Source organism: Lolium perenne, chromosome 6 (genome assembly GCF_019359855.2).
Source record: "Lolium perenne isolate Kyuss_39 chromosome 6, Kyuss_2.0, whole genome shotgun sequence".
In the NCBI taxonomy this organism is placed as follows: Eukaryota; Viridiplantae; Streptophyta; class Magnoliopsida; order Poales; family Poaceae; genus Lolium; species Lolium perenne.
The window spans coordinates 13,808,844-13,835,985 of NC_067249.2; the positions used below are offsets into that span (position 1 = coordinate 13,808,844).

At 44.4% G+C, this 27,142-nt stretch overlaps 1 non-coding gene across 1 annotated transcript; it reads left to right on the forward strand.

Annotated features, from left to right (window-relative positions):
• Nucleotides 1-5,608: 5,608 nt before the first annotated feature.
• Nucleotides 5,609-5,680, forward strand: TRNAD-GUC (transfer RNA aspartic acid (anticodon GUC)). The gene has a single exon. It is a non-coding gene; the product is annotated as a tRNA-Asp (tRNA).
• Nucleotides 5,681-27,142: the final 21,462 nt, after the last annotated feature.

Consider the following 27,142-nt stretch of genomic DNA (forward strand, 5'->3'; position numbering starts at 1 on the left):
CGGCTTCACAATAGCAGATCATCCGCAGCAAGTTCCTCGACTGTGGCGATCAAGACTTATTCGCCAAGCGATTATCGCGGGATTTGATGTCTCTCGAGTGTTCATAGACGGCGGCGTAGCTTAAACCTTATGTATGCAGATACATTGAGGAAGATGAACATATCCTTAGCAAACTTGAAACCAACAGACACAAGGTTCCACGGCATCACACCGGAGAAACCAAGTTATCCATTGGGGAAGATCAATCTCGACGTTCGCTTTGGGACCCGCGAAAATTATAGAATCGAGAAGCTCGAATTTGAAGTCGTAGATTTTCCGTCACAATACCACGCTCTGTTGGGACGACCAGCATATGCTAGATTTATGGCGGTGCCACACTATACATACCTGTTGTGGAGGTTGCCTGGGCCAAAGGGACCAATCACAGTCAAAGGAAGCTTTGCCTTAGCCGATAAATGCGACAAGGATTTTCACCGGTCGTCGAAACTTTCGGGATGCAAGCTGAGTACTTGGCGTCAAAAAGCATGACCGATTACGACGTACTACCAGACGTTGGAAGGCCAAACAAAGAATCAACTTTCAAGATCTGAGAAAATTCAAAAGAAGTGCAGATTCACCCGATGACCCGAAAAAGACGACATCTATCGCAAACGACATGGATATCGCATAGGAAAGCGCGCTCGTCGAGTTCCTCCGTGAGAACTGGAAAATCTTCGCATGGTGTCCAGCTGACATGCCAGGAGTACCCAGGGAACTTGCCGAGCACCACCTAAACTTGGATTCATGGCGAGACCAATCAAACAACCTTTGCGGCGTTTCTCGGAACCAAACCGCAAAGCCATGTCGTCGTAAATTAATCGACTACGAGAAGCTGGTTTTATCAAAGAGATATTCACGAAGCCACATGGGTAGCAAACCCGGTCTTTGGTGCCGAAGAAAAACACTAAGGTCCTTCGCATGTGCGTCGACTTTACGTGTCTCAATAAACATTGTCCAAAGGATCACTTTCCCTCCCGAGGATCGATCAAATTATCGACTCCACGGCTGGATGTGAACGTCTTTCCTTCCTGGATGCATATTCTGGTTATAACCAGATCAGATTGAAAGAAGAAGATGAAGTAAAGACCGCGTTTATTACACCTTACGGCGTGTTTTGCTACGTAACAATGCCCTTCGGTCTAAAAATGCGGGAGCAACATATCAGAGAATGATGCAGAAGTGTTTGGCGACACAGATCGGAAAAAACGTACAAGTATACATCGACGATGTCGTCATAACGTCAAAAAAGGGGACAACACTGATCGAGGATCTCAAAGAAACTTTTGATAACCTCGACAAATTCTGCCTGAAGCTGAACCCGACGAAGTGTTCCTTTGGCGTCCCAGCAGGAGAACTTACGGGGTTTCTAGTCTCAGCAAGAGGGATTGAAGCAAATCCCGACAAAATACAAGCTATCGTAACAATGAGGAAGCCAACAAAGTTGAAGGAGATACAACGACTAACGGGCGAGTCGCAGCCTTTGAGCAGATTCGTCGCTAGGCTGGGAGAAAAAGCGTTACCATTCTACGCTCCGATAAAGCAAGGAGATAAATTCCAAGTGGAACGAAGAAGCCGACAGAGCTTTCGAGGATTTGAAGCGCACAATCTCGACACCACCAATTTTGGTGGCGCCAAAAGAACGGGAACCCCTCCTGCTGTATATCGCAGCCACGCCCCAAGTGGTGAGCACGGTGCTAGTTGTTGAAAGGGAAGAAGAAGGAAAACTCCACGGCGTGCAGAGGCCAGTATACTTCGTCAGCGAAGTTTTATCACCCTCAAAACAAAGGTACCCTCAGTACCAAAAGATAGCATATGGAGTGTTCACAACAGCATGAAAATTGCGCCACTATTTTTCGGCACACCCGATCATAGTGGTCAATGAAGCTCCCTTGTCAAATATATTGAACAATCCAGAAGCTACGGGTCGTGTCTCCCTTTGGGGAATAGAACTTTCCCCTCGGGACATCACGTATGAAAAAAGAAAAGCAATCAAGTCGCAAATACTGCCGGACTTCATTGCAGAGTGGATGGAGTTGCAAAATACAGGACCTCCAGACTTGTCGAGAACCTGGACCATGAACTTTGACGGGTCCAAAAGACTAGAAGGAGCTGGCGCAGGAGTAGTACTCATATCACCTGAAGGCGACAAGTTAAAGTACATCCTTCGGATGACGTTCCCTAACGCATCTAACAATGAAGCAGAATATGAGGCTCTCATACACGGGATGAAGATGGCGAAAGCCTGCGGTGCAACTCGACTAAAAATCTTTGGCGACTCACAGTTGGTGACGCAGTCAATGATAGCATGATGGCATACAAGGAGGTGTACAACGAGCTCGAGAAGTTGTTCGATGGATGCGAAGTAAATCATATTAGTAGATTGAGCAACGACGAAGCCGACGTTCTTGCAAACATCGGGTCGCAATGCCTTGCAGTCCCGCCAGGTGTATTCTGGGAAGAGATAACAGAGAGATCCACCAAGTCGACAAAATCAAAAAAGAAGGAGAAGAAACCCTCGGGGGCTACCAAGGAAAAGCAAGAGGAAGAAGAAGATCAGGACCTGGTCATGGTGATACAGATACCGTGGATGCAGCCGTACATATCATACATCCTCAGGAAAGAAATACCCGATGATCCAGTTGAGGCAAGACGAGTAATTCGACGCTCCAAAGCTTTCACGGTGGTCAAAGGAGAATTGTATAAGCGAAGTATTTCAGGCGTCTTGCAAAGGTGTGTTACACCCGAAGAAGGAAGAATAATTCTGAAGGACGTACACGAAGGAATATGTGGCCACCACGCGAGTAGTCGAGCTATTGCAGCCAAGGTCTTTCGGGCAGGATTCTACTGGTTGACAGCAATCGAGGACGCCAAGGACATAGTAAGAACTTGCGACGCGTGTCAAAGGTTTGCCGCAAAACCTCACTCTCCAGCAGCAGAGCTAGCACCAATACCATTGTCATGGCCCTTTGCTCAATGGGGACTTGATATGGTGGGCAAGTTACACAAATCCTGGCCAGGAGGAAAGGAGTATATGCTAGTAGCTGTCGACAAATTTACAAAGTGGATAGAAGCGAAGCCGATAAATTCACCAGATGGAGCATCCGCAAAAAATTCATAAAAGACCTCGTCTTCAGATTTGGAGTGCCCCACAAGATCGTCACAGACAACGGCAAGAACTTTACATCCCACGAATTCAAGGATTATTGCGAAGAGGTGGGCATCAAGTTGCACTTTGCGTCAGTTGCACATCCTCAAACCAATGGGCAAGTCGAGAAAGCCAATGGCATCATCTGCAATGGCATCAAGAAACGCTTGTTAGGACCACTGGAAAAAGCTCGGCATACCTGGCCAGAAGAACTACCAAGTGTGTTGTGGAGCATCCGAACAACACCAAACACAAGAACACAGAAACTCCGTTTTTCTTGGTTCATGGAGCAGAAGCAGTACTACCAATCGAGATAGAGCACAACTCTCCACGTGTCGTCGAATATGACGAAGAAGTGTCGAGAAAAGCACTAGAAGACGACGTGGACGCACTTGATGAAGCCCGAGACGAAGTATTGTCTCGGGTAACCAAATACCAACAGGACTTGAAGAATTACCACAGTCGACGTTTGCGGCCAAGATCTTTTCAGGTGGGAGACCTAGTTCTTCGGCTCACGCAAAAAAGTCATGAAAAACTCGAGTCACCATGGCTTGGCCCTTACATTGTCACGGAAGTAATCGGAGGAGGAGCATACAGGATAAAGGACAAGAAGACAGGGGTGGAGGAGCCAAACCCCTGGAACGTGGCGCAACTCAGGCGGTTCTACGCCTAGAGTCGAAATATAGTCCTTGCAAAACTTCAATGTACTGAAACGCCCGCGAGTTTTCAGACGCACTCTTTTCCTTTTTCGGGGCACCGAGTGGGGCCGGAGAAGGTTTTTAATGAGGCGGGCTCGCGGTGCTGCAATATAATAAAGATAGTGTCAATATACCTTTCTCTTTATCGACATGTTCAAAGTCTTCGCTCCGACGAATTTCAATATAGTACATCAAAAAAGGAAAAACCTCGCCTTGGTATTAAAATACCTCGTGAGTCAGTAAAAATACAAAATAGTACTCAATAAAGAAGCTCGGGGGCTCATATTCGCCATAAATATATAAATGCCTTGGTTCAAAACCTCGCAATATATAAATACAGTAAAGAGTCACCGAAATGCTCGGGGGCTACTTCGACAAAAAGTAAAATTTCGAGTATGGCAATATAGAAATTGCGGGAGCCTACAACCAAGCACAAGTCCTTGGCTGTAGCCTCGGGGGCTACTCCCATCGGGAGCGCTGTTCGCGCACCCGAGAGATAAAAAAAGAAGAAAGAGATCATATTGGGAAATAATGACAATATAGCGACAAGGTGGACTAAAATGTTGAGCCTACAACCAAGCACAAGTTCTTGGTTGTAGCCTCGGTGGCTACTCCCATCGGGAACGCTGTTCGCGTGCCCGATGAAATTAACAAAGGAAAAATAGAAAAGCAAGAGAGTATATTTCGAGTTATAATTAACTCTACATATACTCCCATCGGGAGAGCAATATAAGTTATATTTGACTCGATAAAATGTGCCATTCCAACAGCCGGAAAAGCACTCGACAATATATTCTCAGAACGCCGAAGTTGCGATCAATTTCTGAATGCCGCAAATTTGCGAAGGTAAGACCCCAGATCCGTTCTGCTGGGCGTGGCATCGCCAAAGACTGCGCTCTGCTACCTTTATCCGTATCAACAGATACGAAGAAAAATCCTAACGGACGCGTTAGGTACCCGATAAATTTGATCGGGACTCGATTAATGGTAAGACCTTAAGCGGTACCTGTCGAAGTTTACACCAGTATCCCGAGATCATGTCCAGGGACGTGATTTTGAAGTAGGTTTTTGCGGATTGCCACTAGAGCAGTTAACTAGTACCTGATCCGTCAGATGAACTAGCCCCAACTACCATTATCCCTGTACAATATAGAATTTTATGTGAAGAAATATAAAAAAGTTGAAGCCTTTGAATAAAAATAAACAGTGGAGATTTTCCCTGATTCTACGATTCAAGCAAAATCTCGGGGGCTACTGACATAGGCATCCCAAATGGGCCTGCCGAAGATAGTACCCGGGGTTTACTGAAGGCCCACTACCCGAAGAATAAGAAGATTCGGGAGCCCAAGATATATCAAGGAAAGTCAAGAGTTGTAATAAGAAGTGTTATTTGTAATCTGGCGGGATGAGTTAGAAACCGTTCCGGACTATGTAACTTGTATAGCACGAATCCCTCGGCTCCACCTCCTATATAAAGGGGGAGCCGAGGGACGAAGAGGGAATCGAATCATTATCTGCAAACCCTAGTTTTCATAATCGTCGAGTACTTTTCGGCTGAAACCTTCGAGATCTACTTACCCTCTACTTCCAACTAAACCCTAGCCTACAATCCATAGGCATTGACAAGTTGATACCTTGTCAGCTGCGGTGACCGGGTTTTTTAGCCACCATAACGGCTAAATTATCAGACTCCTAATATGTATAGTTGGCATGAGCAGCGCATAAAGTCGTTGTAGTATAGTGGTAAGTATTCCCGCCTGTCACGCGGGTGACCCGGGTTCGATCCCCGGCAACGGCGTTTGTTTATTTTTAGCAATTCTTCACTCAACTTTTTTGCTGCGTGACATGACATTTTACTCCTCTGTTTATTTTTAGCAATTCTTCACCTCAACTTTTTTGCTGCGTGACATGACATTTTACTCCTAGCAATGCCGTTTCTTCAAAGATTATTTCTTGTCTTCCATGAATTTCTGAATGAAAGAAAGATGCATTTCTTCTTCTTTGCTTCGTCCTTTGCAGTATCTTTTAGCGTGTGTAACAAAATATCTTTGCAACGTGCCCTTTCGTCTTTGTATGTAGTTCCTGTGTATGACATGGAAAAGGTAGAAACAATCTTTTATGAACGAGCATTGCTAGGAGTATAGTATATATACTATGTCAAGTAGTAGTAACAAAGTTGAGGTGAAGAACTTTTAAAAATGTTATGGCATGTTGTATTTTTTAGTGTGTGTAATAAAAAATATTTACAACATGCCTTTTCATTTTCTGATGAACATTCGTTACATGAAACTGTCGGAACGATAGTCTTTAATAAGAGAATTGGTGCTCATTTTGTACAAGTTATTTGTATGGTTACGCATTGGATCCAAGATGATCCTTCCTTCTATCGGAGGCGTAGCGGACACATATGGCTCTTTGATGACCCTGGTTCGATCCCCAGCAACGGCGTCTGTTTATTTTTAGCAATTCTTCACTCAACTTTTTTGCTGCGTGACATGACATTTTACTCCTAGCAACGCGTTTCTTCAAAGATTATTCCTTGTCTTACATGAATTTCTGGCAACAGTGTCTGTTTATTTTTAGCAATTCTTCACCTCAACTTTTTTGCTGCGTGACATGACATTTTACTCCTAGCAATGCGTTTCTTCAAAGATTATTTCTTGTCTTCCATGAATTTCTGAATGAAAGAAAGATGCATTTCTTCTTCTTTGCTTCGTCCTTTGCAGTATCTTTTAGCGTGTGTAACAAAATATCTTTACAACGTGCCCTTTCATCTTTGTATGTAGTTCCTGTGTATGACATGGAAAAGGTAGAAACAATCTTTTATGAACGAGCATTGCTAGGAGTATAGTATATATACTATGTCAAGTAGTAGTAACAAAGTTGAGGTGAAGAACTTTTAAAAATGTTATGGCATGTTGTATTTTTTAGTGTGTGTAATAAAAAATATTTACAACATGCCTTTTCATTTTCTGATGAACATTCGTTACATGAAACTGTCGGAACGATAGTCTTTAACAAGAGAATTGGTGCTCATTTTGTACAAGTTATTTGTATGGTTACGCATTGGATCCAAGATGATCCTTCCTTCTATCGGAGGCGTAGCGGACACATATGGCTCTTTGATGCACCCGTCTGGAGATGGTTGCTCGGAATATCTATAACCAGGTGGCTTGCGGCTTTCTAGAAGATTACATGATGCATGAGGATATATTTTTGGTCCCGCTGATTGATCTTTAAGTACACCCTGTGTGATCCGTGAGACGTAAGTTTCTACAGAAAATAATTAACATGAAAAATAAAAAAATCAATATCATTGCATACGTTATGAAATTATTTTCATATGATATCTACAGAATGCTCCCTCATTGCCATGATATAGTGCGCATTTTTTCATGAAAGTCAAACTACGCTAACTTTGATCAATATGGCCGGCACAATCTGTTGGCCTCGTTTGGAGGTGTGTTTCGGCGTTAATTTGTTGCTATTTCGCAGTGATTGATGGCTCATGGCAGCTTATAATTCCATGTGTCTACTGAGTGTGATGGATAGTTTGGCTTAGCTCTTAAAACAAAGTTAGTTCATCTTGTTTAAACTTTGTCATATGCGGTTCCTCAGCAGAGAGAAAACACTAGTGTTTTACTTCTTGTACCTAATAATTAACAGAACCAAAAAATATATATTGTTTGTTAGTTATTAAAAATAGTAACCACATAGTTAAGTACTTGCCCGTTGCCACAATGTAGTGCATATAAGATTTTTAAAAAGTCAAACGATGTTAACTTTGACTAATTTTTTTTATAAAAATGTCTACCAAATGTATAGGGTATGAAAGCATATATCACGAGGAATCTAGTAGTAATGATTTGGTATTCTTTTTACCTACATACTTATTAGTTAAACTTTACATCGTTTAACTTTTAAAAGTTCTTATACGCGCTACATTTTAGAACACATCGAAGATTATATGAAACAAAACTATTACTAACTAAAGACGCGGGATCTGAAACAAAACCATCATTAAATGTTTAAATATGATCTGAAACAAAATTATTACTACTCGCGCGCGTGTGGAAGAAGATCACGGCAGTTGATATGATCTGTAACAAAATTAAGTATTACAACAACTAACTAAATTACTATGCACAAGGCTAAAAAGACAATAGATCATGTATGTAGTGGGCCAAATCTTGAGCAGGGTGCATGTTGGTCTTGGTCGTGTGCATATATGCATGCTTAACTTGAGGATTAGTCGATCTCAAAAAAAAAAAAAAAAACTTGAGGATTAGTCTTCTGGCGGTATGCTGCTGGGAGTATAAAATATCACGGCATCACTGGCTCTCCTGTCCTGGGGTGGCGCGCACATGTCCCACCAATTGCACCAAGAGCCGCCGTCCCCGACTCGCCTAGCCCCGCACGACGCCACCCAGAAGCCGCCGCCGGACTGCAGGAGCCTGACACCGAATGCCGCCGTCCCGCTCCGCATGTCCGCGGTGAGGCTGTCCATGAGGGGGCCCGGGAGGCGAACGCCGGTGCCCTTGGCGACGAAGCGCGCCTCCGTTGACTTCTTCGGCCCCACGCAGAGCCGGTGCGACGCGGTGGTGGTCGTGGTGGCCAGCCGGGTGCAGCGGTAGGACACCTCTAGGTACGTGTCGGCGCCCATGCACTCGCCGTGTAAGGGGTTGGTCGACGTGAGTCGGAGGGTGAGGTTGAACTGCGGATCCAGCTGCGGGGCGGCAGGTAGGTCGAGACCGGAGACGGTGTCGATGGCGACGCTGTATTCCCTGCTGGGCATGGTGGCCACCACGATGAGTATCAAGCTAGCCCGCGACGAAGACGGCGAAAAAGGAGGTCGTGGCGCATAGTACTGCGCAATTGTTGGACGGCATGGTGGCTGCCGGAGATTTACCACCGTGCTGGCTGCTGAGAGAAACGTCCGTGGTTTAGGGAGGTTGGTTGGCTTTGGTCTGGGGCGCGCGTGCGTGCGATGCCATAGATCATGTACGCGGGTTCAGTTCGGGTCCGGCAGCTATTCTGCTCCGAATTGAAGACACATAGGAAACACTAGTATGTTTTTGGTTTGAACTCTGATTGTTGGTATTTTTTTTTTTGGTTTGAACTCTGATGCTCAAGCCCCATGACTCTCATCCAACGTCCAAAGAAGAAAAGAAAAACTCTGATACTGAAGCCCCGTCGATAGACCACGCCTGAGCATCGTGAGTTCCATTTGTATTCTGTTTTGGTTTTAGACTTGTAACTTCCAAGATGCCATGGAAATATGGTCCGGCTCTATGTTTTCCCGCATAATATTCAGGCGCTATGTGTTACTTCATGAATTGTTGGCACAAAAAATGTAAAACCTGAAATAAAACTGTGTTTCCACCATCGCACTACTGTAAAACCTCTAAGCACGAGGTGTTGTTTCGGTGTAAATTCTAAATTTGGCGTCCTCCCCTTGTTGCATGGTCACTAGGTATTGATTATTTTTTCATGCAGATACCCGGGAGTTTAGACTTGCATTATTTCACTTGTTTAATCTGCCAAGCCAGGGATGCCTTGGAAACAAACAAGGATAATAATTTGTTAATTAATGGTTGCATAGTGTTGATGTTGTTTAAGTGTGTTTGTCTCCACATGATTTATCTTTTTTCTAACACCAGTGTCAAGCTGTTGAGGGAAATTTTATATCAGTGCGAGGAGATCTTAAATATTCAGAAGTTTAGCAATGTGTATGTCCCGGCTAAATTTCGCCATGAACATTATGAGTAAAGCTAAGGACATATTTGTCCATATGCAACAGCGGAGCGTGTCTCTCTCCCACACAATGAATGCTAGGATCCACTTTATTCAAACAAAACAAAAACAAAAGCAAACAGACGCTCCAAGTAAAGCACATAAGATGTGATGGAATAAAAATATAGTTTCACTAGAGGAACCTGATAATGTTGTCGATGAAGAAGGGGATGCCTTGGGCATCCCCAAGCTTAGATGCTTGAGTCTTCTTGAAATATGCAGGGATGAACCACCGGGGCATCCCCAAGCTTAGAGCTTTCACTCTCCTTGATCATATTGTATCATCCTCCTTTCTTGATCATTGAAAACTTCCTCCACACCAAACTCAAAACAACTCATTAGAGGGTTAGTGCATAATAAAAATTCACATGTTCAGAGGTGACATAATCATTCTTAACACTTCTGGACATTGCACAAAGCTACTGAAAGTTAATGGAATAAAGAAATCTATCAAACATAGCAAAACAGGCAATGCGAAATAAAAGGCAGAATCTGTCAAAACAGAACAGTCCGTAAAGACGAATTTTTTAGGTGCACCAGACTTGCTCAAATGAAAATTCTCAAATTGAATGAAAGTTGCGTACATATCTAAGGATTACTCACGTAAATTGGCAGATTTTTCTGAGTTACCTACAGAGAACACTGCTCAAATTCGTGACAGCAAGAAATCTGTTTCTGCGCAGTAATCCAAATCTAGTATGAACCTTACTTATCAAAGACTTTACTTGGCACCACAATGCAATAAAATAAAGATAAGGAGAGGTTTCTACAGTAGTAACAACTTCTAAGACTCAAATATAAAACAAAGTGCAGAAGTAAAATCATGGGTTGTCTCCCATAAGTGCTTTTCTTTAACGCCTTTCAGCTAGGCGCAGAAAGTGTGTATCAAGTGTTATCAAGAGATGAAGCATTGGCATTCTTACCAGAGGCTCTGCGTCTACCCTTCTTACTCTTATTTTTACTCTTTGGTTTGGAGAATATATGACTACATCCAGGTATGGAGGAATTTAGAGTGCCTTTTCCCACATCTATGGTTACTCCCAAGAGTTTCAGCACGGATCTTCCAAGTGTGATTTGTCATGTACCTACACATTCAATAACGAGATAATCAGTGGATACCGTTTTTACAAGAAAGGTTGTGAATACTCCTTCAGCTATTCCCTTAGGAATTATAACAGAGTTATCAGTGAGAGTTATTCCTTCTCCACCTTCAGTAAGTCCCCAGAGTGTCAAAGTTTCATAAATACTTTCAGGCATAAAGCAAAATTCAGTCATAATATCACAACGAGCATCAATTTTTTTACCATCAATAGTAACTTTAATAGTGGGGTCCCACATTGACGGTTCAGAGTTTATTGGAACATAATTAAAATGCTCACGAATCCGACCATACCCTTCTTTTAAGCAAGATACACTTGTCTCAAGAGTGTTCAATCTATTATAAATACTAACAAGGGATGGATCAAAATTATTAGTGGATCTAGATGATGTAACCAATTTTTTTATGGCATTAAAAGCTTGATCCCCATCACAATGAAGGAAATCTCCTCCCACTACAGCATCTAAGGAATATTTATAACGAAGAATAAGCCCAAAATAAAAATTACTAAGAAGTAAACATAGCGTCATTTTAGGTTCAGTTTTATTATAAGAATCAAAAAACTCTAGACCAGGCTTCTTTAAAACTCTCCTCACCCCCTTGTTTAAAAGTAAAGATTGATTCCTCGGGTGATAGAGTAACAACTACGGGACTAGTCATGATAACAAAAATAAAGTAAATGCAAATAACTAGTGTTTTTAATATTGCAAACAAGACAGTAAATAAAGTAAAGCTAGTAACTAATTTTTTTGTATTTTGATATAATGCAGCAAACAAAATAGTAAACAAAAATAAAGCAAGACAAAAACAAAGTAAAGAGATTGGAAGTGGAGACTCCCCTTGCAGCGTGTCTTGATCTCCCCGGCAACGGCGCCAGAAAAATGTGCTTGATACGCGTACAGCACGCGTCCGTTGGGAACCCCAAGGGGAAGGTGTGATGCGTACAGCGGCAAGTTTCCCTCAGTAAGAAACCAAGGTTTATCGAACCAGTAGGGGCCAAGAAGCACGTTGAAGGTTGATGGCGGCGGAGTGTAGTGCGGCGCAACACCAGGGATTCCGGCGCCAACGTGGAACCTGCACAACACAACCAAATTACTTTGCCCCAACGTGACAGTGAGGTTGTCAATCTCACCGGCTTGCTGTAACAAAGGATTAGATATATAGTGTGGATGATGATGTTTGCAGAGAATAGTAAGAACGAGTATTGCAGTAGATTGTATTCGATGTAAAGAATGGACCGGGGTCCACAGTTCACTAGTGGTATCTCTCCAATAAGAAATAGCATGTTGGGTGAACAAATTACAGTTGGGCAATTGACAAATAAAGATGGCATGACAATGCACATACATGTTATTATGAGTAGTGTGAAATTCATTTGGGCATTACGACAAAGTACATAGACCGCTCTCCAGCATGCATCTATGCCTAAAAAGTCCACCTTCAGGTTATCATCCGAACCCCTTCCAGTATTAAGTTGCAAACAACAGACAATTGCATTAAGTATGGTGCGTAATGTAATCAACACAAATATCCTTAGACATAGCATTGATGTTTTATCCCTAGTGGCAACAGCACATCCACAACCTTAGAACTTTCTCACACGTCCTGCATTTAATGTAGGCATGAACCCACTATCGAGCATAAATACTCCCTCTTGGAGTTACAAGTAACGACTTGGCCAGAGCCTCTACTAATAACGGAGAGCATGCAAGATCATAAACAACACATGGATGATAGATTGATAATCAACATAACATAGCATTCCATATTCATCGGATCCCAACAAACGCAACATGTAGCATTACAAATAGATGATCTTGATCATGTTAGGCAGCTCACAAGATCCGACAATGATAGCACAATGAGGAGAAGACAACCATCTAGCTACTGCTATGGACCCATAGTCCAGGGGTGAACTACTCACACATCACTCCGGAGGCGACTATGGCGGTGAAGAGTCCTCCGGGAGATGATTCCCCTCTCCGGCAGGGTGCCGGAGGCGATCTCCTGAATCCCCCGAGATGGGATTGGCGGCGGCGGCGTCTCTGGAAGGTTTTCCGTATCGTGGCTCTCAGTACTGGAGTTATTATCGACGAAGGCTTCTTATAGGCGGAAGGGTAGGTTTAGGGGCGACGCGAGGGCCCCACACACCAGGGCCGCGCGGCCAGGGCCTGGGCCGCGCCGCCCTACTGTGGCGTCGCCTCGTCGCCCCACTTTGTTTCCCTTTCGGACTTCTGGAAGCTTCGTGGAAAAATAAGATCCTGGGCGTTGATTTCGTCCAATTCCGAGAATATTTCCTTACTAGGATTTCTGAAACCAAAAACAGCAGAAAACAACAACTGGCTCTTCGGCATCTTGTTAATAGGTTAGTGCCGGAAAATGCATAAATATGACATAAAGTATGTATAAAACATGTGTATATCATCAATAAAGTAGCATGGAACATAAGAAATTATCGATACGTTGGAGACGTATCACAGGGTTGTAGGTTAGGCAAACAGATTCAGTTTCCCTATCCTGCTAGTGCGTCTGTATCTCAGCGACCTTTTGATTTAATTCATTCGGATGTTTGGGGTCCGGCTCCCTTTCCTTCGAAAGGGGGTCATCGATACTACATTTTGTTTATTGATGATTTTTCACGGTACACCTGGTTGTTTCTTATGCACTCTCGCAGTAATGTGCTTTCTATTTATCAGCGTTTTGCAGCCATGGTTCAGACTCGGTATTCCACGCCTATTCGTGTGTTTCGTGCTGATTCTGCCGGAGAGTATATCTCCCAGCACCTGCGTGGTGTTCTTGCTGAGCAGGGCACCCTTGCCCAGTTCTCGTGTCCCGGCGCCCATGCTCAAAATGGTGTCGTCGAGCGTAAGCATCGTCATATTCTTGAGACTACCCGTGCTATGATGATCGCTTCCTCTCTTCCGCCGTATTTCTGGGCTGAGGCTGTCGCTACGTAGACTTACCTCAACATTCAGACTTCTGCTGCCCTTCAAGGTGGCATTCCTCTCGAGCGTCTTTCTGGTAGCTCTCCAGATTACTCGACTCTTTGCTTATTTGGTTGCGTTTGCTTTGTTCTTCTCCCTCCTCGCGAACGCACCAAACTAACCGCTCAGTCTGTTGAGTGTTTTTCTCGGATACAGTGATGAGCATAAGGGCTATCGCTGTTGGGACCCTGTTGGTTGTTGGATGCGCATCTCTCGTGACGTCACGTTTGATGAGACGCGTCCCTTCTATCTGTAGGATAACGTTGCATAGAAAACAAAAATTTTCCTACCGCGAACACGCAATCCAAGCCAAGATGCAATCTAGAAGACGGTAGCAACGAGGGGGTATCGAGTCTCACCCTTGAAGAGATTCCAAAGCCTACAAGATGAGGCTCTTGTTGCTGCGGTAGACGATCACTTGCCGCTTGCAAAAGCGCGTAGAAGATCTTGATCACGATCGGTTCCGGCGCCACGAACGGGCAGCACCTCCGTACTCGGTCACACGTTCGGTTGTTGATGAAGACGACGTCCACCTCCCCGTTCCAGCGGGCAGCGGAAGTAGTAGCTCCTCTTGAATCCGACAGCACGACGGCGTGGTGTCGGTGGCGGTGAAGAAGTCCGGCGGAGCTTCGCTAAGCTACGCGGGCAATATGGAGGAGAGGGGGGCGGCTAGGGTTTGGGAGGGGTGGCCGGCCACTCTATGGGGGGCGGCCAGCTTGTGGTCTTGGGGGTGGCCGGCCCCCTCCCTTGGCCCCTCATTATATAGGTGGATCCCAAGTGTTGGTGTCCAAGTCTTCGAATAAGACCCGAAACCAAAACCTTCCATAAGAGGGGGAAACCTAGCCCAACTAGGACTCCCACCCAAAGGTGGGATTTCCACCTCCCATGTGGGGGGTGGCCGGCCCCCTATGGTGGAGTCCACTTGGGACTCCACCCCATCTAGGGCTGGCCGGCCATGGAGGTGGAGTCCCATGTGGACTCCACCTTCCTTGGTGGTTTCTTCCGGACTTTTCTAGAACCTTCTAGAACCTTCCATAGAACCTTCCGCGACATTTTATTTCACATAAAATGACATCCTATATATGAATCTTATTCTCCGGACCATTCCGGAACTCCTCGTGATGTCCGGGATCTCATCCGGGACTCCGAACAAATATTCGAACTCCATTCCATATTCAAGTACTACCATTTCAACATCCAACTTTAAGTGTGTCACCCTACGGTTCGTGAACTATGCGGACATGGTTGAGTACTCACTCCGACCAATAACCAATAGCGGGATCTGGAGATCCATAATGGCTCCCACATATTCAACGATGACTTTAGTGATCGAATGAACCATTCACATATATTACCAATTCCCTTTGTCTCGCGATATTTTACTTGTCCGAGGTTTGATCTTCGGTATCACTCTATACCTTGTTCAACCTCGTCTCCTGACAAGTACTCTTTACTCGTACCGTGGTATGTGGTCTCTTATGAACTCATTCATATGCTTGCAAGACATTTAGACGACATTCCACCGAGAGGGCCCAGAGTATATCTATCCGTCATCGGGATGGACAAATCCCACCGTTGATCCATATGCCTCAACTCATACTTTCCGGATACTTAATCCCACCTTTATAGCCACCCATTTACGCAAAGTGGTGTTTGGTGTAATCAAAGTACCTTTCCGGTATAAGTGATTTACATGATCTCATGGTCATAAGGACTAGGTAACTATGTATCAAAAGCTTATAGCAAATAACTTAATGACGAGATCTTATGCTACGCTTAATTGGGTGTGTCCATTACATCATTCACACAATGACATAACCTTGTTATTAATAACATCCAATGTTCATGATTATGAAACTAATCATCCATTAATCAACAAGCTAGTTTAAGAGGCATACTAGGGACTTCTTGTTTGTCTACATATCACACATGTACTAATGTTTCTGTTAATACAATTCTAGCATGATATATAAACATTTATCATAAACATTAAGATATAAATAATAACCACTTTATTATTGCCTCTAGGGCATATCTCCTTCAGTCTCCAACTTGCACTAGAGTCAATAATCTAGATTACATTGTAATATACCTAACACCCATGGCATTCTGGTGTTGGTCATGCTTTGCCCTAGGGAGAGCTTTAGTCAACGGATCTGCTACATTCAGATCAGTGTGTACTTTGCAAATCTTTACTTCTCCATCTTCGATGTACTCGCGAATCGAGTGGTAACGCAGCTTGATATGCTTCAGCCTCTTGTGTGACCTTGGCTCTTGTGCATTGGCGATGGCACCCATGTTATCACAGTAAATGATTAATGGGTCCAATGCACTAGGAACCACACCGAGCTCTACAATGAACCTCTTCATCCATACCGCTTCTGATGAAGCCTCTGAAGCCGCTATGTACTCTGATTCTGTTGAAGACTTCGCCACCGTGCACTGCTTTGAGCTTGCCCAGCTTACTGCAGCACCATTCAATATAAACACGTACCCAGATTGTGACTTAGAGTCATCAGGATCAGTGTTCCAACTTGCATCGGTGTAACCGTTTACAACGAGCTCTTGGTCACCTCCATAACAAAGAAACATATCCTTAGTTCTTTTCAAGTACTTCAGATATTCTTGACCATTGTCCAGTTGTTCCATTCCTGGATCACTTTGATATCTGCTAGTCAAACTAACAGCATGTGCTATATCCGGTCTAGTACATAGCATGGCATACATGATAGATCCTACTGCCGAGGCATAGGGGATGTTACTCATCCTTTCTCTTTCTTCTGCCGTAGCCGGTCCTTGAGTCTTACTCAATACCTTGCCTGGTAACATAGGTAAAAACCCTTTCTTACTTTCGTCCATTCTAAACTTCTTTAGAATCTTGTCCAGATATGTACTCTGTGATAGCCCTATTAGGCGTCTTGATCTATCTCTATAAATCTTGATGCCTAATATATATGATGCTTCACCAAGGTCTTTCATTGAAAAACTATTATTCAAATAACCCTTAACATCGCTTAATAGTTCTATATCATTCCCGATCAATAATATGTCATCTACATATAATATCAGGAATGCTACAGAGCTCCCACTCACTTTCTTTTAAATACAGGCCTCTCCATGACACTGTATAAACCCGAAGTCTTTGATCACCTTATCAAATCGTCGGTTCCAACTTCTTGATGCTTGCTTCAGTCCATAGATTGAACGCTGAAGTTTGCATACTTTGTCAGCATTTTTAGGATCAACAAAACCTTTGGGTTGTACCATATACAACTCTTCCTCAATGTCTCCATTAAGGAACGCCGTTTTGACATCCATCTGCCAAATCTCATAATCGAAAAATGCAGCTATTGCTAACAAAATCCTCACAGATTTTAGCTTCGCTACAGTGAGAAAGTCCCATCGTAGTCACCGCCCTGACTTCGCCGGCAACCCATTGCGACAAGTCGAGCTTTATAGATAGTAATATTACCATCAAGATCTGTTTTTCTCTTGAAGATCCATTTATTCTTGACAGCCTTTCGGCTATCGTAAGTCTACCAAAGTCCATACTTTGTTATCATACATGGATCCCATTTCGGATTTCATGGCTTCTTGCCATTTGTTGGAATCTGGGCTCATCATCGCTTCTTCATACGTCGCAGGATCCTCATCATTGTTATCCACAATCATGACATTTAGACAAGGATCATACCAATCAGGAGTGGCACGTTCCCTTGTCGATCTGCGAGGTTCGTAGTTTCCTCGTTCGAAGTTTCATGATCATTATCATTAGCTTCCTCTCGTTGCCGGTGTAGGCGGTACAGTACAACTTCCGTATCGCGCTACTCGATCAACGAGTATAGATTCATCAATCTCATCGAAGTTCTACTTTTCTTCCAAATACTTCTTTAGTGAGAAATTCTTTCTCAAGAAAGGTTCCGTTCTTAGCAACAAAGATTTTGCCTTCGGATCTGTGATAGAAAGTGTACCCTATAGTTTCCTTAGGGTATCCTATGAAGACGCATTTCTCCGCTTTGGGTTCTAGCTTGTCCGGTTGTAACTTCTTTACATAGGCTTCGCAACCCCAAACTTTCAGAACGACAGCTTAGGTTTCTTATTAAACCATAATTCATACGGTGTCGTTTCTACGGATTTTGATGGTGCTCTATTTAAAGTGAATGCGGCTGTCTCTAATGCATAACTCCAAAATGATAACGGCAAATCAGTAAGAGACATCATAGAACGAACCATATCTAAGAGAGTTCGATTACGACGTTCGGACACACCGTTACGTTGAGGTGTTCCCGGCGGTGTCAATTGTGAAAGTATTCCGCATTTCTTTAAATGCATGCCAAACTCATAACTCAGATATTCACCTCCACGATCAGATCGTTGAAATTTAATCTTCTTGTTACGTTGATTTTCTACTTCACTTTGAAATTCCTTAAACTTCTCAAAAGTTTCGGATTTATGTTTCATGAAATAGATATACCCATATCTACTCAGATCATCTGTGAAGGTTAGAACATAACGATAACCATCACGCGCGATGCTACGCTCATTGGTCCACATACATCGGTATGTATGATTTCCAATAAGTCGATGGCTCGCTCCATTATACCGGAAAATGGAGTCTTTGTCATTTTTCCCATTAGACATGCTTCGCATCTATCAAGTGACTCAAAGTCAAGTGATTCAAGTAATCCATCAGTATGGAGTTTCTTCATGCGTTTCACTCCAATATGACCAAGACGACAGTGCCACATATAAGTAGAATTATCATTAAGTTTAATTCGCTTAGCATCAATGTTATGTATATGCGTATCACTACTATCGAGATCTAACAGAAATAAGCCATTCTTTTGTGGTGCTCGACCATAAAAGATATTATTCATAAAAATAGAACAACCATTATTCTCAGACTTGAATGAATAACCGTCTTGCATTAAACAAGATCCAGATATAATGTTCATGCTCAACGCAGTACATAATAGCAATTATTTAGGCTTAAAACTAATCCCGAAGGTAGATGTAGAGGAAGTGTGCCGATCGCGATCACATTGACCTTGGATCCGTTTCCAACGCGCATCGTCACTTCATCTTTCAGCAGCTTGTCGTTTATTCTTTAGTTCCTGCTTTGAGTTACAAATATGAGCAACCGAACCAGTATCAAATACCCAGGTACTAGAACGAGAACCAGTTGAAATGAACATCTATAACATGTATATCAGATATACCTTCTTTCTTCTTCTTGACAAGGCCGCTCTTCAGATCAGCCGATACTTGGAGCAATTACGCTTCCGGTGTCCCTTCTCCTTGCATAATAACACTCAAGATCAGGCTTAGGGCCGTTCTTAGGTTTCATAGGAGGCGTGGCAGCTTTCTTGCCACCCTTCTTGAATTTTCCTTAGACTTGCCCTGTTTCTTGAACCGGTGGTCTTGTTGACCATCAACACTTGGTGCTCTTTCTTGATCTCAATCTCAGCAGCTTTTAGCATGCCAAAGAGTTCAGTAACTCCTTGTTCATGTTCGCATATTGTAGTTCATCACAAAGTTCTTGTAACTTGGTGGCAGTGATTGAAGGACACGATTAATCCCGATCTGTTAGAAATCACTATTCCCAAGTCATCGAGTTTCTTCGCATGCCGGTCATGGCGAGCATGTGCTCACTAACGGAGCTGCCTTCTTCCATCATGCAATCGAAGAATTGTTTCGATGCTTCATAGCATTCCACGGCCGCATGAGTCTCAAAAATAGCTTTCAGCTCTTTCATCAACTCATGAGGATCGTGGTGCTCAAAACGTTTTTGAAGATCGGATTCCAGATCGCATAGGATGGCACACTCGAACTTGAGAGTACCTAATTTTCCGAGTCTCGTAAACAGCTTTTACTTCATCGGTTTCAGTTTACCAGGAGGGTCACCTAGCGGTGCATCAAGCACATATTGCAGTATTTCCACCAGAGAGGAAGATCCTCACATGACGGAACCGATCGGTGAAGTTGCTACCGTTGCTCTTAAGTTTCTCTTTCTCTAGGAACCGATTAAAATTGATTGGGGACGCCATCTCTACAACATATATTTGCAATAGTTTAGACTAAGTTTATGACAAATTGAGTTCAAATTTTAATTCAACATAATTAAAAACCTAAGTGAACTCCCACTCAAAACAATATCCCTCGCATTGTCTTAGTGATCACACGAACCAAATCCACCGCACCTAAACCCGATCATCACGAGAAAAGGTGTGATTTCAATGGCGAACACTCAAAATGTTCATCATATCAACCATATGATTCATGCTCTACCTTTCGGTATCTCGTGTTCCGAGACCATGTCTCGTACATGCTAGGCTCGTCAAGGCCACCTTAGTATCCGCATGTGCAAAGCTGTCTTGCACCCGTCATATGTACTTATTGAATCTATCACACCCGATCATCACGAGGTGCTTCAAACGACAAGACTTGGTAACGGTGCTACTAAGGTTGAACACTTTATTATCTTGAGATTTTAGTGAGGGATCATCTTATAATGCTACCGTCGCGATCTAAGCAAAATAAGATGCATAAAAAGGATTAACATCACATGCAGTTCATATGTGATATGATATGGCCCTTTTGTTCTTGCGCCTTTGATCTTCATCTCCAAAGCACGGACATGATCTCCATCATCTTCGGGCATGATCTCCATCATCGTCGGCGTAGCGTCAAGGTCAATGGCGCCGTCTTCATGATTGTCCTCCATGTAGCAACTATTACAACTACTTTGAAATACTACTCAACATGAAATTTAAAGACAACCATAAGGCTCCCGCGGTTGCCACAATACAATAATGATCATCTCATACATATTCATCATCACATTATGGCCATATCACATCACCAAACCCTGCAAAAACAAGTTAGACGTCTCTAATTTGGTTTGCATATTTTACGTGGTTTAGGGTTTTCGAGAGAGATCTAATCTACCTACGAACATGAACCACAACGTTGATACTAATGTTTTCAATAGAAGAGTAAATTGAATCTTCACTATAGTAGGAGAGACAGACACCCGCAAAGCCTCTTATGCAATACATGTTGCATGTCGAACGAGGAACAAGTCTCATGAACGCGGTCATGTAAAGTTAGTCCGAGCCGCTTCATCCCACTATGCCACAAAGATGCAAAGTACTCAAACTAAAGATAACAAGAGCATCAACGCCCACAAACCATTGTGTTCTACTCGTGCAACCATCTATGCATAGACACGGCTCTGATACCACTGTAGGATAACGTTGCATAGAAAACAAAAAATTTCCTACCGCGAACACGCAATCCAAGCCAAGATGCAATCTAGAAGACGGTAGCAACGAGGGGGTATCGAGTCTCACCCTTGAAGAGATTCCAAAGCCTACAAGATGAGGCTCTTGTTGCTGCGGTAGACGATCACTTGCCGCTTGCAAAAGCGCATAGAAGATCTTGATCACGATCGGTTCCGGCGCCACGAACGGGCAGCACCTCCGTACTCGGTCACACGTTCGGTTGTTGATGAAGACGACGTCCACCTCCCCGTTCCAGCGGGCAGCGGAAGTAGTAGCTCCTCTTGAATCCGACAGCACGACGGCGTGGTGTCGGGGGCGGTGAAGAAGTTCGGCGGAGCTTCGCTAAGCTACGCGGGCAATATGGAGGAGAGGGGGGCGGCTAGGGTTTGGGAGGGGTGGCCGGCCACTCTATGGGGGGCGGCCAGCTTGTGGTCTTGGGGGTGGCCGGCCCCCTCCCTTGGCCCCTCATTATATAGGTGGATCCCAAGTGTTGGTGTCCAAGTCTTCGAATAAGACCCGAAACCAAAACCTTCCATAAGAGGGGGAAACCTAGCCCAACTAGGACTCCCACCCAAAGGTGGGATTTCCACCTCCCATGTGAGGGTGGCCGGCCCCCTATGGTGGAGTCCACTTGGGACTCCACCCCATCTAGGGCTGGCCGGCCATGGAGGTGGAGTCCCATGTGGACTCCACCTTCCTTGGTGGTTTCTTCCGGACTTTTCTAGAACCTTCTAGAACCTTCCATAGAACCTTCCGCGACATTTTATTTCACATAAAATGACATCCTATATATGAATCTTATTCTCCGACCATTCGGAACTCCTCGTGATGTCCGGATCTCATCCGGGACTCCGAACAAATATTCGAACTCCATTCCATATTCAAGTACTACCATTTCAACATCCAACTTTAAGTGTGTCACCCTACGGTTCGTGAACTATGCGGACATGGTTGAGTACTCACTCCGACCAATAACCAATAGCGGGATCTGGAGATCCATAATGGCTCCCACATATTCAACGATGACTTTAGTGATCGAATGAACCATTCACATATATTACCAATTCCCTTTGTCTCGCGATATTTTACTTGTCCGAGGTTTGATCTTCGGTATCACTCTATACCTTGTTCAACCTCGTCTCCTGACAAGTACTCTTTACTCGTACCGTGGTATGTGGTCTCTTATGAACTCATTCATATGCTTGCAAGACATTTAGACGACATTCCACCGAGAGGGCCCAGAGTATATCTATCCGTCATCGGGATGGACAAATCCCACTGTTGATCCATATGCCTCAACTCATACTTTCCGGATACTTAATCCCACCTTTATAGCCACCCATTTACGCAGTGGTGTTTGGTGTAATCAAAGTACCTTTCCGGTATAAGTGATTTACATGATCTCATGGTCATAAGGACTAGGTAACTATGTATCAAAAGCTTATAGCAAATAACTTAATGACGAGATCTTATGCTACGCTTAATTGGGTGTGTCCATTACATCATTCACACAATGACATAACCTTGTTATTAATAACATCCAATGTTCATGATTATGAAACTAATCATCCATTAATCAACAAGCTAGTTTAAGAGGCATACTAGGGACTTCTTGTTTGTCTACATATCACACATGTACTAATGTTTCGGTTAATACAATTCTAGCATGATATATAAACATTTATCATAAACATTAAGATATAAATAATAACCACTTTATTATTGCCTCTAGGGCATATCTCCTTCACTATCCTCACCCCACCTCGGGTACTTATCCAGTGGATGACATCTCTTTTCTTCTTTTTCCGGATGCACCCCCTGCTGTCCTTCCTCCCCCTCCTGCTTATGATGCACCCCCTTTGGCGCCATCCTCTCGTTCGTCTAGTCCACCTAGTACTCCTCGTTCTCCGGCTTCGGATCCTTCCGATGCTGTCCTTTCTTCTTCTTCTGATGACTTGTCTTCTGCAGATGAGCTTCCTCCTTCACGGCATGTTCGTCAGCGTCGTGCTCCAGTTCGTTACTCTCCTAGCCAGTATGGTCTCTCTGTCGTTTCCGAGCCGACTTCTTATCGGGATGCCGAGCGTCATCCTGAATGGCAACTTGCCATGGCTGAGGAGATCGCTGCGCTTGAGCGCACTGGCACTTGGGATCTTGTTTCTCCCCCTGCTGGCGTTCGTCCCATCACGTGTAAGTGGGTCTATAAAATTAAGACTCGCTATGATGGATCTCTTGAGCGCTATAAAGCGCGTCTTGTGGCTCGTGGTTTTCAGCAGGAGCACGGCCGTGACTATGCTGAGACTTTTGCTCCTGTGGCTCATATGACTACTGTACGTACCCTTCTTGCTGTTGCTTCTGTTCGCCGCTGATCTGTCTCCCAGCTTGATGTTCAGAATGCTTTTCTTAATGGTGAGTTGAGTGAGGAGGTTTACATGCAGCCTCCTCCTGGGTATTCTGTTCCCGATGGGATGGTTTGTCGTCTTCGACGTTCTCTCTGTGGTCTCAAACAGGCCCCTCATGCCTGGTTTGAGCGCTTCGCCTCTGTGGTGACTGCTGCTGGTTTCTCTCCTAGTCTTCATGATCCAGCACTTTTTGTTCACACTTCTCCTCGTGGGCGTACACTTCTTCTTCTCTATGTTGATGATATGATCATTACTGGTGATGATCTTGAGTATATTGCCTTCGTCAAGGCTCGTCTTCGCGATCAGTTTCTTATGACTGATCTTGGGCCTCTTCGCTATTTTCTTGGCATTGAGGTTTCCTCCACTTCTGATGGCTTTTCTATCTCTCAGGAAAAGTACATTCAGGATCTTCTTGCTCGTGATGCTCTTGGGGATGAGCGCACGGTTGATACTCCTATGGAGCTTAATGTTAAGCTTCATCCTACTGATGGTGATCCTCTTCCTGATCCCACCCGTTATCGCCATCTTGTTGGGAGTCTTGTTTATCTTGCTGTCACTCGTCCTGATATTTCTTATCCTATTCATATTCTGAGTCAGTTTGTCTCAGCTCCTACCACTGTTCACTATAGTCATCTCCTCAGTGTTCTTCGTTACCTTCGTGGCACGATCACTCGTCGCCTTTTCTTTCCTCGTTCCAGCTCTCTCCAGCTCCAGTGCTACTCGGATGCTACGTGGGCGAGTGATACGTCTCAAACGTATCTATAATTTCTTATGTTCCATGCTAGTTTTATGATAATACTCACATGTTTTATACACACTTTATATCATTTATATGCATTTTCCGGCACTAACCTATTAACGAGATGCCGAAGCGCCAGTTCCTATTTTCTGCTATTTTTGGTTTCAGAAATCCTACACAGGAAATATTCTCGGAATTGGACGAAACAAAAGCCCAGGGTCTTATTTTCCACGGAGCTTTCCAGAAGACCGAAGGAGATACGAAGTGGGGCCACGAGGCGCCCACACCATAGGGCGGCGCGGCCAAGGAGGGGCCCGCGCCGGCCTATGGGGTGGGGCCCTCGTGCCTCCCCCGACTCTGCCCTTCCGCCTATTTATTCCCTCCGTCGCGAAAACCCTATTACCGAGAGCCACGATACGAGAAAAGTTCCAGAGACGCCGCCGCCGCCAATCCCATCTCGGGGGATTCAGGAGATCGCTTCCGGCACCCCGCCAGAGAGAGGAATCATCACCCGGAGGACTCTACATCACCATGATCGCCTCCGGACTGATGTGTGAGTAGTTCATCCTTGGACTATGGGTCCATAGCAGTAGCTAGATGGTTGTCTTCTCCTCTTGTGCTATCTTGTTAGATCTTGTGAGCTGCCTATCATGATCAAGATCGTCTATTTGTAATGCTACATGTTGTGTTTGTTGGGATCCGATGAATATGGAATACTATGTCAAGTTGATCATCAATCTATCATATATGTGTTGTTTATGATCTTGCATGCTCTCCGTTGCTAGTAGAGGCTCTGGCCAAGGTTATACTTGTGACTCCAAGAGGGAGTATTTATGCTAGATAGTGGGTTCATGCCTCCGTTGAATCTGGGACAGTGACAGAAAGTTCTAAGGTTGTGGATGTGTTGTTGCCACTAGGGATAAAACATCAATGCTTTGTCTAAGGATATTTGTGTTGATTACATTACGCACCATACTTAATGCAATTGTCTGTTGTTTGCAACTTAATACTGGAAGGGGTGCGGATGCTAACCCGAAGGTGGACTTTTTAGGCATAGATGCATGCTGGATAGCGGTCTATGTTCTTTGTCGTAATGCCCTAAGTAAATCTCATATTAGTCATCATGAAATGTATGTGCATTGTTATGCCCTCTCTATTTGTCAATTTCCCAACTATAATTTGTTCACCCAACATGCTATTTCTTATTCGAGAGACACCACTAGTGAACTGTGGACCCCGGTCCATTTTTTTACATCTGAATACAATCTACTGCAATCATTGTTCTCTGCTGTTCTTCGAAAACAAACATCATTTTCCACACCATACGTTTAATCCTTTGTTTACATCAAGCCGGTGAGATTGACAACCTCACTGTTAAGTTGGGGCAAAGTATTTTGATTGTGTTGTGCAGGTTCCACGTTGACGCCGGAATCCCTGGTGTTGCGCCGCACTACACTCGTTCACCAACAACCTTCACGTGGCCTTCATCTCCTACTGGTTCGATAACCTTGGTTTCTTACTGAGGGAAACTTGCTGCTATACGCATCACACCTTCCACTTGGGGTCCCAACGAACGTGTGCTTCACGCGTCAACAGCGAGTGATCCTACGGATCGTCGTTCACTTTCTACTTACTGTGTGTTTCTTGGTGGTTCGCTTGTTGCTTGGAAGACGAAAAAACATGTAGCAGTTTCCCGTTCGAGTGTTGAGGCTGAGTTGCGGGCTATGGCTTTGTTGATTGCTGAGGTGACCTGGTTACGGTGGTTGCTTGCAGATTTTGGGGTCTCTGTTACGACACCCACTCCACTTTTGTCTGACAGTACAGGTGCTATCAGTATTGCACGTGATCCGGTCAAGCATGAGCTGACCAAGCATATTGGTGTTGATGCTTTTTACACACGTGCTCAGGTGCAGGATGATGTTGTTGCGGTTCATTATGTGCCTTCAGATTTGCAGTTGGCGGATTTCTTTACGAAGGCACAGACTCGAGCGCAACATGATTTCTTACTCTCCAAACTCAGTGTTGTGGATCCACCATGAGTTTGAGGGGGGAGGGGTGTTAGATGTATATATCTGTATATTGTAGTTTCCCCATATGTTAGGGGGCTTTCTGCATATGTGCACCTGTACATGTACTATATATTGTGGCCTTTGGCCCCATGGTAATACAACAAGCATATTGCCCTAACATAGGGAAGGTATATATCATATGATTCATATGTCCCATTTGAGAAGGCTAGGACACAAAGTTCCTGGTCACAAAGACCAGCCTACTTCTCGTTGAGCTATAACACTGAGTAGTCTTTGCACAACCACTTTGAGGGGATCTTCACAAACTAGGTAATCATGCCTTAAAAAAATATTATCTCCTTCATAAATCACCGGAATCTTTCCAAGTGACACCACTAGACAACTCAGAAGGCACACACCCTCCAAGAAGTAACACCGCAAGGCTAGTCACAAAACCTCCTCCCGCACGACCCCAACCCGAGCCCCCACCGCACCCCTCCCCCCGCCGCCGGGCAAAGCCCCGGTGGCGTGGCGGCGGCGGGGGGGGGGGGGGGGGGGTTCCTCTGCTACGCCGGGAAGCGCCCGGCCTAGTCTTCGCATGGTGTTATGGGACGGCATCGAGATGGTGGAGGCGATGTCGCTTCAGAATAAGGATGCTGGAGCTCGATCCCCATCTCGGCAAGGCCACTTGTCGCGGCGCCGGTGAGCTGCTGGCCTGGTTTCCTCTCAGATCTATGGATCGGGGGAGGGTGGATTCCCTGGGCACGGTCAAATTTCGACCCTGCCGTGGAGTTTGCGGAGTCTGTCCTAGAGTCGGAGGAGTGCTGATGCTGTTGCCTTCTCCTCGACCGGCCGTGGTGGCGAGGGAGAGGAAGGAGATGGCACCACTGTCTTCCTTTTTAGGGTTTGTGTTCTTCTGGTGGTTTGCGACTGTCACGTTTTGCAGCTTCTTCC